The 14,523-nt window shown below is 49.9% G+C and overlaps 2 protein-coding genes across 2 annotated transcripts in view; one reads left to right on the top strand and one right to left on the bottom strand.

Moving 5' to 3' along the window:
• The window catches only part of PGS1 (phosphatidylglycerophosphate synthase 1), a 584,793-nt gene that overhangs the window by 394,196 nt on the left and 176,074 nt on the right, over positions 1-14,523 (bottom strand). The window lies entirely within an intron of this gene.
• DNAH17 (dynein axonemal heavy chain 17) overlaps positions 1-14,523 on the top strand; it is a 161,541-nt gene that overhangs the window by 9,107 nt on the left and 137,911 nt on the right. Inside the window, exons 2-6 of the mRNA XM_049701566.1 lie at positions 1,254-2,112; positions 6,930-7,065; positions 7,186-7,363; positions 7,473-8,996; positions 10,701-10,870. The gene's annotated coding sequence lies outside the window, so the exon portion shown is untranslated. The remainder of the gene's footprint in view (positions 1-1,253; positions 2,113-6,929; positions 7,066-7,185; positions 7,364-7,472; positions 8,997-10,700; positions 10,871-14,523) is intronic.

Below are 14,523 nucleotides of genomic sequence, written 5' to 3'. Positions count from 1 at the left end.
GTCTAAAAGGAATGAATATTTCTCATCTACTCTCAGAAAATAGAGGAACCGTAGAATATTTCACCTTCTATCATCTCTCCCATTGTATATTTAAAAAAAAAAAAAACTTTTTTTGAAACATTCATAAACTGACAGGAAATTGTAAAGATAGTACAGAGAGGTCCTGTGTACACTTCACCCAGTTTTCCCCAGTGGTTACATCTTACGTAATTGTAGTATAATATCAAAACCAGGAAATTAACACTCATAAAATGTATGTATAGTCCTCTCATTTTATCAGATGTATAAATTTATGTAACCACCACAATCAAGATACAGGAGTGTTCCCTCACCACAAAGATCTCCTCACAGACATCCTTTCAATAGTCACACCCATGACCTTGTCCCCTACCACCTGTAACCCCTGGCAAGCACTGATCTGTTTTCCATTTCTATGATGTTGTCATTTTGACAAAATTATATAAAATCATCCTCTATGTGACCCTCGGAGATGGGCCTTTCTACGCAGCATAATGCTTCTGAGATCCATCCAAGTCGTTGTGTACATCAGTAATTCCTTCCCTCTTTTCGTTAAGCGCTATTCAACAGTATGGATGCACGAGTTTGTTTAACCGTCCTACTTCTACTGTAGGACATTTTGCTTGTTTCTACTTTTTGGCTACTCTGAATAAAAATTGCTATAAATAATCATATAAGGTTTTTATGTGGACATAAGTTTTCTTTCTCTAGGATAAATGCCCAAGACTACAACTGTTGGGTCATAGGATAACTGTTTGTTTAGATTTTAAAGAAACTACCAAACTTTTTCAAAGAGACTATGCCATTTTATGTTCCCACCAGCCATGCAGAAGGTATCCAGTTTTTCTGCATTTTCAGCATTGGGCATTAACATTATTTTTTATTTTAGGTGTTCTAATAAGTATGCAGTGATAGCTCTTTTTGGTTTTAATATTTCACTTCCCTAATGGTTTAGTTATGTTGAATGTATTTTCATGTCCTTATTTGCCATCTGTTTGCCTCTTCAGTGAAATATCTCTTCATTTTCTGACCTATTTTCTCATTGGATTTTTTTTTTTTTTTTACTGTTGAGTGTTGAGAGTTCTTTATATATTCTAGATACTGGATACGTGGTTTGCAGATATTTTCCGCCAGTCTTAGCTTGCCTTTTCATCTTCTTAACAGGGTCTTTGAAAGAGCAAACATTTAGAATTTTGATGAAGTCCAGTGAATTTTTTCCTTTTTTTTTCCCAAAGGTGTTGCTAATCTGAAAGCCATGGCCCTGGATGAGTAAAGCCCTCTCCCTGAGCCCGTCTGTCTCCCTGCATCCTCTGACAGCCTAAGTCTGAGAAGAATCCCCCTCACTGGGGGCGAGCTGGCCTTCCTGACGCTTTTCCTATGGGCCGCATTCTCGCTGTTTCAGCCATCGAGGCAGCCTGACCCTGCTTCCTTTGAACGACTCTTCAGGTATCTGAAATCAGCTTTCTGAGGTTCTTGTCTCCTCTTTTCCAAAGGAAGAGGGTGTCCACTTGCTGGGTCATTGGTTGGTCAGGCAGGATGTGTTGGATGGGCTGGGGATGCCTGGGCCCCTCCTGGCCCACTCCCTCCGCTCAGCACAGCAGGCCCTGGTCAGCCCTGTGGGGTGGACAGAATGAGGAAACCGAGACCCCTTGGTTTGCCTTAAAGAGTCTCTGGTTGTTTGCAAGCTCCGGACACGTTCCCAAATCCTGGCTCATGTGCCCCAAGAGGCCTCGTGGGCAGGCGGGCCCCAGGGAAGAGAAAAGCAGGGCCCTGCAAGTGTCACACCTGTGACAGGTGTGAGCCGGCCAGACCTCCATTTGCTCACTTGTGGAGCAAAAGAGGCAGAATCTGCTGTGCAGGTGCCATGAGGGGGACTCAGGAATGCCGGGCCTCCAGCCTTCCGCTCAGCACAGAGGGACCTTAGTGACATGATGAGAGCAAGGACAAACACGGATGGAGCTCATCCCAAGCCAGGCCAGGCTCCAACACATTTAACCTCTCAACAGCCCAGAGCCAGCCCTGCCCGGTGCCTCGGCCCCACAGCTGCAGTGCAGGCCCAGACAGGTGTAGTGATGTGAGCAGTTCACCCGGCAGGTAAGCGGCAGAGAGTCTCCCGGCGATGTGGCTGGAGGGTGGGAGCCCGAGGCCACTGGGCTCGCTGCCCTCCAGCGTCCACTCGTGAGTAGAAGCTGCCTCCTGTCCCAGGTGTGTGTTTGGATCAATGGGTCATCCTGCTTTTCTTCTGAGAACCACATGCGCAGACACCAGACCGATGAAGCTCCTGGGTTTGCATCTCTGTGGGGTGGTGTAACTCAGGCAACTCTGCTGCTGGGGCTGGTGAGGGGACGGCGCTCCCCCACGATCACGTTCATCCATCTGACAGTTGGGAGACCAGCGAAGAATCTGGCCAAAATGGTAAGTCCTGAGGCTTGTTTGGGAACCATCAGGCCAAGCAAAACCAGATTGGAAACTATTTCCAGATCTCCATTCAGATCGCTGTCTTCGTGATTCCCAAAACTGAAGTGTAAACACACAGAAATCCCCACTTAAAGTCTAAAAATGCTGTTCTTATAATTCTTCTAAAGACCTCAAATTGTGGAGTGTTTTTCTTCAAAATATTTTGAATCTCTGCCCCTGGGAATACTGTCTTTTTAAAATCAGAATCTTCAGTTTCCCATCTGGGCTCATGACTAGATAGGTTTCCACGTCACTGGAGCCCAGATTTTTCATCTCTAATACCTTCTTCCAGGTCGGCGGCCCCAGACACTTGCCCAGGGCTGCTTTCCGCCCCCCATGCCTGGTCCTGGGGCAGGCTGATGGTTCCCTCCACTACACCTGGCCAGTTCTGGTCACTCCTGATGGCTCTCGCTTCTTGGGGCTGCCAACAAAGCCCCACAAACTGGGGGGCTTAAAACATCTCACAGTCTGGAGGCCAGAAGTCCGAAATCAAGGCGTTAGCAGGGCTGTGCTGTCCTTGGAGGTGTAGGGGAGGGTCCTGCCAGGCCTCTTCCAGCCTCTGGTGGCCCCAAGCATTCCTTGGCTTGTGGCCACATCACCCCAATTCTGTCTCCATCCTCACATGGCCACATCTGGGTCTATGTCTCAAATCTCCCTCTGCTTTTATCTTATAAGGACACCAGTCTTTGGATTTGGGCCCCACCCTAAATGGAGTTGGGTTTCATCTCAGAATCCTTTACTTAGTTACATCTGCAAAAACCCTTTTTACAAATGAGGTCATGTAAGGTTCTAGGCAGACAGGACTTGGACATATCTTTTTTTGAACAACTTCTTTGAGATGTAATTCACATGCCATATAATTCACCCATTTAGTGTACAATTCAATGGTTGTTCATGTATCACATTAATTTTTTAAAATTGCGGTAAAAAATATACCCATATCTGGGGTCACCTCATCTCTCACCTGCTGCACTGGCCATGGGCTTGACTCATGGGCATGGGGTGGGGAGGGGGGCCATTTCCCTTCATTTTCAGTTATTCCCTTGGGTCAGCCTGTGTGGCCCTTGGGCTGCCTTTGTGGGCATTGTGTGACAGCCATAGGGCAAAGCCCAGGGCTGACCAAGTGATCAGAGGCCTGAAGTCCCCCTCACCCCCGCGGGTCCTGGGCATACTTGTGACACCTGAATGGGGAAGGGGGTGATTCCTCAGCGGGATGTTTTGGCTCTGCCCATCTCTCACCCTTGCTGTCCGGGGTCCGTCAGGGGCTCCCTGGTCCGGCCTCTGCATTGTGGTCCCCTGTGCTGCGTCCTTCCTGGTTCCCTTCTCTCTTCCTGGAGACGCACCTGGCCTGGCCTGTTCTGCCCGGATAGGTTTGGGCTGGATGATCACTGATATTACACTCTGACCCTTTCTGTAAGTGTTGCTCTCCGGATGACTTATATATATGTTTATGGGGTTTCTTTTTAATACCCCAGGACGTTATTTAAATGATAAGAGACTGTGACACAGAGGCTTTTGCCGAGATTTCGGGCAGGAGGGCATTTTCCTTCCTTTGAAACCTGGCTGCCTCTGCAAGGGGTCGGATGAGGCAGCTGAGGAGCAGCTGCTGCATCGCCGGGGAAGTGCGGATGGGGTGGGGCCACGGGTCACAGAAGTGGCGCTAGGAGGCTGAGGAAACAGCTGACAGCTCAGCCCTCCATCACCTGTGAAAATGGCAGGAAAAAAGCAGAATGTTCCATGTCATTTAGCCAGTCCCACGTAGCTGATTTTCTGGGGCACTTTAGCCAGGAGGACACGCTCCCGCATTTGCTCTGAGGCCATATTATCTCACGCCTGGGATTTCAGAAGAGCTGTCACCCTCTGGCTGTACCCATGGCAACGGGAGACCCAGCATCAGGAGCGCTCTCTCAGTGTCTGCATTCAGCACCGAGGGATGTGGAGGGGGGGCGCTTTGGGAACAGAATAGACCCTGGCAGTCACTGGGTCCAGACCCCTCCTTCGAGGGCGTAGCAGGGAGCCACCAACGGGAAGGGAAGGGCCGAGGAAGACCCGTCTTCTGACTCCTTGCCGGACCCCTGCTAGCCCTGCTGCTCCTCCCTCAGGGGAGGCTTCCGGTACTTTCTCCCTTGATGGGCATTAACTGTCAAGAGGCGCCAACAGCTATGGGAAGGGAAGGAGAAGAGTCCATAAGGCCATGAGAAAGGGGAACCAGAAGGGTTGGAGGAAAGCCAGAATGTTCCAGAATCTGCGGGAAGCAGGGGCTATCCAATACAGCAAGCAAGTCAGGTTAGATAATTAGCAAATTCAGCATTTGTTTGGAATCCACCTAAAAGATCATCCCTAATTTGAGCTTATTTCTAGGCAACATTCCCTGGACCTAGTAATTAGGGAGCAACCTTTGCCTCTGAGATTTTTGTCATTCTGGAGATGTCCTATTATGCAGACAGTGAAGGGAAGCAGCACGATGGATAGAACGTTTTTTTTTCCTAAGCCACGAACCATCCTTGGCTTCTGCAGTTTCTCCCTAGCATTGCAAGTTAGTAGCTCTTGTGCTTTAAGTCTTCCCCAGAAATGTTTAACAATAGCAAAAAATATATAAACAAGCAAAACCCAGACTTATAGCTACAGACTTGATTTCTACATGGCAGAAGCTAGGTTTTCTTTGTCTTTTATAGCACGTTTCCAGGTCTACATATTGTCTGGCCTGTGCACCGTCAGTTTTTATAAGTTTTGGGATTTGACCTGTTGTGAAAACTATTCTTGCCACGTACATACATGTAATAACACCTAATTACTACTTAATACTCTATTTGTTAATTCAACAACCATTTAAGTTTTTTCTGCATCCAAGGCAGTGTGCTGAGCAGTTACAGTTCAATGGGGAAAACAGTGTCCCTGCTCCCAAAGGCACATGGACAGTATTCCAGGACAGGGGAATCAGGACATGATGGGAGCATGTGTACATTGTGTTTAGACCAGAGGGGCCAGTGGTCACTTATTTGGAAGGAGGGAGGGGGTCAGAAAGTCTTCCTCGAAGCAAAGCCTCTCTCTGGCCATTCAACATTCTCAAATCCTTTATGCCGTGGTTCTTCTATATTTTATCAGAAAACCTTCAGCAGTAGGTCAGTGCCACAAGCTGTCCATCTGCGTTTCTATACCCGGTTGCTGAGCCCCGTGAGAAGCCATCTCATCCGCTAAACATCCAGTTTAATTGCTCATAAGTTCCACCTTCCATAAAACACTGAACACATTCAGCCAGGTTCTCTGCCACTTTATAACATGGATCACCTTTCCTCCGGTTCCCAAAGTCAGCTCCATCCCTTTAACTAACTGTCTGTTAATCCCATTCCTGGTCATTCCCCCGTGACAGCAACTTCATGCTATTCCATCAGTGGCTGTCTTCCCACTGGCCAGTCTTGGCCCCATGGGGGATTGGTTCATGCCCCTGAACCCCTAGATTTGCACCTGCCTGAGTGCTGTGTGGTTTCCCACAGGCGTCCTTTACTGTGTCTTCAGAGACTTCTCAGTGTGAGAGACACACAGTGCAGGAGAGGCAAAGTACTGTCAGGCTGCAAGGCCATGAAGCTTGTGGCTGGAAGGTGGACCACCAGGATGTGAAGAAGACGCCAGAGGGTGTGATACAGTCCACCCGTCGCACTGCGCAGATCCACTCGTTCCTCACGTCACGTCCAATCCATCTCAGAGCCCTCCAGGTGGTGGCAAGAATCAATAGCATTTCAGGTATCTTGGTGTCACCATCAGACTCGATATCCACCAGCCCTCAAAATTCGGGGTGTCCCCCTTTTCCCAGTGAATACTCTGATAAACGGCTGTAAGTCCATTTAAGGAAGAGTTAAGGGGCCTTTATGATAAACACCTGTGGTGCCAGTGCAGGGGCTCTTTCTCAGGAGGACCAGTGTCCTCCCTTCATCAGTGGACTCTTGGTGCGTGAAACTGACCCAACGTGATTTTCCACTGAATGGCTGATTTCAACCTTCTGTTCACCAGCTCTAGATTTTTGTCTTGGTTCCACTAATTCCCTGCCCATCCCAATGGCCTTTTAGCTCTGCTGTCCATTATAGTTGTTATGTCTACCTGACCACTGTCCAGTGAGGACTGCCACCTGCCTTCTCCACTCTGTAATCACATCATCATCTTCACTGACACTGGGGAGCCCAGTCCCATGGCTGGACCCCTACTGTAAACTGCAGGCCCACAGAGGACAGCCAGCCTGGAGCCTCTCAAACATGTCAATGCCCCTCTCACCAATGCATTTCCTATTGCTTTTGTAAAGGGGGTGTCCTTTGAGCTTTGCTGGGGAACACAGTCAGGTGGTAAGTTCTTTCATCTCACACAGCAAAGTCATCCTAACATTGCCCCTTCCCTGAGCCCTCTGTCCCTTACCTCAGTGCTCTGCCAAGGCAGTTCCAGCCTCTCTGCCTAATTTACTGCAGGTCATCATGATGCACAAGCTTCATGGCCCCATCCCGGCAGGGCAGTAAGGCGGGCTCCAGGCCTTCTCCAGCCTCTAAACTAAGCTGGAGATGTTCAGTCCAAGTCTGAAGATCTGAGAACCGGGGGGCCGATGGGGTAAGTCTCAGACTGAGTTTGAAGGCCTGAGAATCAGATGTCTGAGGGGAGGAGGAGGTGGACGTCTGCACTCAAGCAGGGAGCAAATTCACCTTTCCTCTGCCTTTTTGTTCTACTCAGACCCTCCACAGAGTGGATGATGCCCACCCACGTCGGGGAGGGCCATCTTCTTTCCTCCGTCCACCAGTTCAAATGCTCATCTCTTCCAGAAAGACACACCCAGAGATAATGTTTGACCAGCTATCTGGGCATCCCTTAGCCCAACCAAATTGACACACAAAATTAAACATCACCACAGGTAAACTCACAGTCTGAAGCCCGAGGTTCCCCCTTGTGCCCTGGTTGGGGAAGAACACTGATAGGTGTTTTCTACTTTGGTTTTCCCCGTTATCACTTTGCGCCACAAGGAAGTGGAGAGAGATTGGGAGACTCAGAGGAACCACCCTCAAAGCACAAAATCCTTACGAAAAGACCAGACTGGGAAGAAATGAAATTTCCAGATCTCGACTCTAGGTTTTCCCCTGATTGCTCAACTTGAAGCGTTAACCACATTCCGGGTAGAAGATGATCCATTTTTATTCTAAAGACCCAGCACGTGCTGTGCTTCTGCTGTTCTCTCCCCTTCGGTTTTATAAACACCCTGAAAATGCCTTACAGACGTAAACATCAATCAGGAACTCTCTCCAGCCTGTGTGACAAAATCCAGGGCCGTCTGCAAAGGAAAGTTCTGCTCCCCCATTTTATCGTTGTTTTGATTTCCGAGGGGTCCCCAGGGCATCTGGTTTCCATAACTTCCTGCTTCCTCCAGATGGAACGACCCAGCCAGCCAGCTCCCTCCAAGGAGAGCGTGTGGTCAGGCTGGGGTTCCTTCCCTGCACCTCCTTCCTGGCGTTTGGAAAGTTGGAGATTTCCTCTCGGTTTCATGGTTTATGTCAAATATCTGCATATTCAAAGCAAATGGACTGCTTTGTGTATTTCAACATTCCTTCGGGTAACTTATCTGACTCTTGAGAGTTGTGGCTGTTTTTGCAAATCACTGAAGAGGGGCAGAAGCAGGTCCTCTAGCTAATGGAAAGGGTTGGGGGGAGGGGAGAGCCTCAGACCCCTCCCACCATGAGCAGGCAGACCACAGACCACAGTGTGTCTTGGGTCCTGGGAGGGCCCCAGTTTGGCTTTTCTGAAGCCGTTTTCCATGCCCACGTGCGCTAGGTTCCCATGTGAAAGAAGCCCCACTGGCGATCGGCAGCTTTCCCCAAGCTTTCCCATGGGGCAGGCATTTCCCCATGTTTCCGGGGCAAAGGCAGAGTTGGAGTGCCAGGCGCTGAGGTCCGAGTCGACTGTTGGCGCGTTTGTGCATTAGAGAGACAAATCCAGGATAAGTGTGTAAAAGAGCTAAAACCCAGCACTGGGAAAATATACCCAATACTGGCCCTTGAAAGATTGGGTCACTCTCAGCACCTTTAAATGCCAAAAAACGCGCCGCGATTTTAAGGCACATGCTAACAAGAGCTGTGCTCCCAGGTCAGTCTTGAAGCTTCATCAGGTCGATTTAAAATTCAGAGGTTGGGGGCTTCCCTGGTGGCGCAGTGGTTGAGAGTCCGCCTGCCGATGCAGGGGACACGGGTTCATGCCCCGGTCCGGGAAGATCCCACATGCCGCGGAGCGGCTGGGCCCGTGAGCCATGGCCGCTGAGCCTGCGCGTCCGGAGCCTGTGCTCCGCAACGGGAGAGGCCACAACAGTGAGAGGCCCGCATAATGCAAAAATAAATAAATAAAAATTCAGAGGTTCTCAAAGCCTGTTCAGCGATTCCAGGGTAGGACGCATCACAAGAGAAATGAAGCTCACAGAATAAAAGCTCGCTGTCCAGACCAGACAGCTGCTCTTTGATGCTGAGTTTGGTGTCTCGTGGACCGAACCCCAGGATGCAGAGGTAGGAGGCTCTTAGGGATCATCCAGTCTATTGATAAATGAGAACTCAGCCCGCAGACCAGCCCTGCCTCCCTGTTAGCTCAGTGCCCTAGGGAAGGGTACCCCATCGCTCTGTGCCTCAGTTTCCTCCTCAGAATCTCGTTTCACTAAGATGTTGAGAAATGGCCTTACATCCCACGCTGGGTCTGTGGCCCACACTAGGTCCAGAGAGAGCTACCGGGATTAGCTTTGCTGGGCTGTGGTCTTTGATCCTGACTGCTATGCACTTGCAGAAGATGTGTCCTCGGTACAAAATATGACCGTGCTTTGCTGCCAAGGATAGAGAAAACGGAAAGTTCAGCTTCTTACTCCACAATGCAGGAGTTCTAGTGACAGTTATATTTGGATCAATGGAAGTCAGAGGTTTTAGTGATTTTCTGGTATTCTGACCACACCAAAACTTCGCCCTAGTTGCTAATACACTCTGTGTCAATCAGGGTTCAACCCGAGAAACAGGGCCAGCAGGGTGTGTGTGTGTGTGTGTGTGTGTGTGTGTGTGTGTGTGTGTAGACTTATTGCAAGGGATTGACTTATGTGATTGTGAGGGCTGGCTAGGCAAGTCTGAATTCATAGGGCCGGGAAATAGGCAGACTGGAAATTTGGGGCACTGGCCGAAGCTGTTGGCCACACATGGAATTCTTTCTTCTACAGGGAAACCGCAGCTCTGCTTTTCAGGTCTTTCAGCTGATTGGGCGAGGCCTACCCAGGTTATCCAGGCCATTTCCCTTATGTAAAGCCAATCGATTATGGGCTTTTATCACATCTACAAAATACCTTCCCAGAAGCATCTAGGTTAGTGTTTAACTGGGGACTGTCACCTTGCCAAGCAGACACACTCTGTCCCTGCAGAATGAGCCCTTTGATATTGACCCGTCCTTGAAATTTGCATTTGCTAAACTCCCTGATGCCACAAAGACAAGAGACTTCACCATTTGCTACTGACTTGTTGACCAACAGGGATTTTAATCCCCAGCTTGCTTGCCCCGGGCCTTTGTGGCCACTCTGCACACAGCATCCTGGCTCTGGACTCTCCTGACTTAAACGTGTACCTTAGAAATGCACGTTTCCTGTGTCCCAGGCCCTCAGACCTCTCGTCTGCTACTCTGGTGCTTCTCAGATTACCTGTGGCAAAGGACCAGTTGTTTTGCTTTGTTATTAATTTCCAATCCATTATGCGACTAAGGCTTTCATAAAACACGATCAAGATGAACCACCAGAAAAAAATGACTGTGCAGTTAGACGCCATGGAGCTTTCAGGTGTCTGGACGTTGGCTTGCAATTTCCGTGCTCACCACAGGCCCAGGACGGGCGGTCTCAGGCTGTCACTGAGCATGGACCATGCACGCCATGGGTGACTCATGGATTCCTTCTGTGAATATTTCTTGAGCACTTACTATGCGCCAGGCACCGCTTTAGCTCATGAAACTGTACTTTTAATGGAGGGAGACAACGAAGAGACATAATAAATAGGTAAATGAAACACTGTGTTAGAAGGTGATACGTTCTATGGGAAAAACTAAAGCAGGGCAGGGGGTGAGATTGCTGAGTTGGTTGGGTTCCCCACCCCCTGGCTGGGTGTTTTGGGGTTCTAAATGGTGATGTAAACCCATCTATGGAAAAGTGTGCATGGTTGTCCTTATCCGTTAATACATTTGTATTTTAACAGGAAGCTTCTTATTACGCAGGATGAGAACTGAGACCCATGCATTGACACCTGTGGGTCAGGTCAACACTGAGGGCCTGGGATCCCTGAACCGGAAGCAGAAACGCGTGGACGGGCCCCGGGGAATTTCTGAATGGAGATGGGAGCAGAGAGAACCCGAGGAAGAACAAAAGGTAACAGAAAAGACTAAGGTTAAGAAGCCGGGTACCCACCACCCCTCATGCTTAAATGGGAGGAGGAAGGAATGTTCTCGCTGGGCTCATTTTAACTCGGCGGGCAGCAGCTTCAAGGGAGGGCGCTGGGGTCCTGTAGACTTAGTACAATGCAGACAACCCAGGAAACCATTAGTCTTGCTGCAATTAGCAATTTTTTTAGCAACAATAATGTGTTCATTGGCATCACCCCAGTGGACCGGGTGTTCGACTGTGAAGGAAAAGAACAAAATCTAAGAATGTGCACAAAGAGCTGGAAATAGAGTGTCAGGGATGCCTAAAGGCTGCCGTGAAAGCAGGGACCTTGTACTTTTTAGCTTTCAGGGTGAAAAAAACACTCCATGAGAACATGTGAGTTTATTGTTCCACTTGACAACGTGTAAGATGGAGACAAGTGATAATAATAGGTGAGACTTAGCATCCATTGTTAATCCACGTGCTGCGCTTTGAGGGGGCTCTTTCATTGTCCCCCATTTTCAAATGAGGCGTGAGAGGCTGGCTGGCCAAGGCTGCAGGCAGGCTGGTGCTGCAAACCCTGGCCACTTGGCTACATGTCTGGGCTCCTACCCGTGACGCCATCCTGCCTCTCAGGAGCGCCCCGCATCCCTTCCAGTAAGTTGCGGGGGACTGTTCTGGGTGGAGGGAGCAGCCCAGGACCCTCAGAGCACTTACTTCACCAGCTCAGCCACTCAGAGACCAGCACCCAAGACAGCGCCTGTGCCCCAGGCCACGCTCCTGTAAGCTAAGCGGATCCCAACGCGAAGAGCACAGGCTGCTTCCTCGGAGCTGGCCAGGGCAGGGAGTCAGTCCAATCACCTGCGTTTGGAGAGAGATGGATGGAGGGAGGGAGAGAGATGGATGGAGGGAGGGAGAGAGATGGGTGGCAGCCAGAGCAGTAGAAAGCTGCTGGCAGAGCAAAGGCAAGGCTTTGGGTGAGGCGCAATTGGAGGCTGTTGGCGTAGGGGAGCTGGCATGCTAATTACAAGCAGGACATCCTTTGTGATTGGTTACGGGGCATATTTGTTTTTGCCAGGTTGGTCCTGAGTTGAAAGCAGGGGCAAAAACGAGGGAAGCTGGCAGTCCCTGGCCAAGTCCTGGCCATTTTGGCCTGATCGCTGCAGGGGTTGGAGTCAGAGTTCTCTCGTCATATTTGGTCTGGCTGTCGCTGTTTGTATGTTTGATCTCTTGTAATGAGAATGTTCTCCAAACGCCGGCTCCCAGGCATGTTCTCCAAACACACGGCGTTGTCATGGGCATAGTGCCCCGGGGAGCTGATTCCACTGAACGCCTGGAAACAGACTCACAGGCCCAGGTGCAGGGTGGCTCTATGCCCTGGAGTGGGGACAGAGGGCTACATCGTGGTCATTTCCCCAGTAGCCACAGATGAGACCTGCCCCAGTCCTCTCTGTGGGGACTAAACTGAGCCCCAGGAACCCCTTTCCCCCTGTCAGACACCCACTGTTCTCTAGCCAATTAGCTCAGAAAAGCCTGGGAGCTTGGGGCTGGGAGCGGAGGGGAAGGAAACCCAGTTAGGTTGCGTCATTCCTGCAATCCTCTGCCCAGGCGTCTTCAAGTCAGTCTCTCCTGCGGTACGTTGTAATGCAGCACTGCTGCTTATCCTGTCTTTATTTGGAATTTGGATATTTTGTTAGCATGCGTTATTTGCATTCACTTTGATATTTTTCAAGTATTGCATTGCATATCGTTTATCTGGATCCCTGAGTGTTGGGGACTCCCTTAAATTTTGCACCTGAAGCAGGTGCCTCGTGCTCCTCATCCCGCCCCCTCCCTGCTTTCAAGCCCCAAGTGGTTCCTCCTCAGTATCTAGTGTTCCAGGGCTGGCGAGCAAATGCTGCACATTTTTAATGGACTGTTAGGTTTCAGTCATGGTTTCTGCTTCACTTTTTATTAATTAACAATTAATTCATCTCAAATATTTCTTGAGCCAACTCTACTCCAGGAACCGTGCCAGGTGCCGGGGATTCAGGAATGAGCGAAACACTAGTGGGTGGGCTTTAGCCCCGGAGCTCACAGTTCTGGGGCTGGAGTCCCAGACTCCGCGGCCCTCACCCTCCCTACCTTTGTCCCGGTGGAGGGAGGGCTCCTGGAGAGGCCCCTTCGTAGCCCCTGGTGGGGGCAGCACACGTGTTGGGGGAGTGAGCTGAGCCCCATGCCTCCTGACTCCTCTGGGATCAGTTTTGGCTCCGCCAAGGTGGCAGGGAGCTCCCCCGCCCCAGTGGAAATGACTGTCCGAAGAAGCCTGGAAGATGCTTGCACCAAGGGGTTGAGGGGTCGCCTCTTCGGATCTGAGAGGCCCTGCCCTCTTTCTCGATCCTGGCCAGCCCATCCCTGCTTTTTCATAAACACACTTAGAGTTTTGGAAACCAGTTCCAACCACCCCCAGCCCGGGACCTCACAAGAGTGGCCACCCATGGGTGTTAAACAACGGTGAACGGAGCGGCAAGGAAAGAGCCCATCTTGTAAAACCTTCGGTGTCACCTGCTTTGCAAATCCAAAGATAGAAACAACGTCAGATCAGCTTTGCTCCTTACTGGCAAGCCTTTCCATTTACCTTGTAGGGGGGATGGTCATTGTCTGCGGGTCTGAGCTCGGGAACCCTCAGATCTTCTAGGACCAGGAACAGGTGGGTGTCTTCCAGCCCGAGGTCTGTAATGACACTGCCTCTCCAGCTGACCTATACCTTTGCCCCTTTTCCACTGTAATGCCCCGTTGTACTAAAGCTCTACATTTCCCTGGCCGGGTTCCATAGCTCTGTGGGTTGCTTTTCAACGTCAGAAGTGTCTCATTTTTGGACATTAAAGCCCAAAGTTCTAAATCGTAACTTGTCTCTCTCATCCACTAAAAACCTTCTCCTTGGTCCTAGTTTCCTTCCTGGTCTCTCAGGCTCCCACCCCACCTTTTCACTCTCAGCTGAGGCCTGGCTCGTGCTGGGAGGGGGATGGTTAATGTAATCATTGATAGGATGGATTGAAACCCACTATCTTTCTATTTGTTTTCAACATGACCCATCTGTTCTCTTCTTCCCTATTCCTGCTTTCTTTTAGATGATTTTTTATGATCCCATTTTATGTCCACGATTGTCTTACTGGCTGTTATGTACTGAATTGGGTCCCCTTAAAATTCATATGTTGAAGCCCTCACCCCCAATGTGATGGTGTTAGGAGGTGGAGCCTTTGGGAGGTGATGAGGGTTAGGTGAGGTCATGAGGGTGGGGTTCCCACAATGGGATTAGTGCCCTAATAAGAGGAGACACCTAAGAGCTTGCTCGTAGTCTCTCTACCATGTGAGGACTTATCAGGAAGTCAGCTGTCTGCAAACTAGGAAGTGGACCCTCACCAAGAACCAAAGCTGCTGGCACCTCCATCCCCAGAACTGTGAGAAATAAATTTCTGTTGTTTTAAGCCACCCAGTTATGCAATTTAAAAAATTTTGGTGGGCTTTCCTGGTGGCGCAGTGGTTAAGAATCCTGCCAATGCAGGGGACATGGGTTCGAGCCCTGGTCTGGGAAGATCCCACATGCCGCGGAGCAACTAAGCCCGTGCGCCACAACTACTGAGCCTGTGCTCTAGAGCCCGCGAGCCACAACTACTGAG

The sequence above is a fragment of the Orcinus orca genome, chromosome 19 (genome assembly GCF_937001465.1).
Source record: "Orcinus orca chromosome 19, mOrcOrc1.1, whole genome shotgun sequence".
Classification (NCBI taxonomy): domain Eukaryota; kingdom Metazoa; phylum Chordata; class Mammalia; order Artiodactyla; family Delphinidae; genus Orcinus; species Orcinus orca.
Note: the sequence above shows the minus strand (reverse complement) of the source record. Positions and strands in the feature narration are given on the sequence as shown.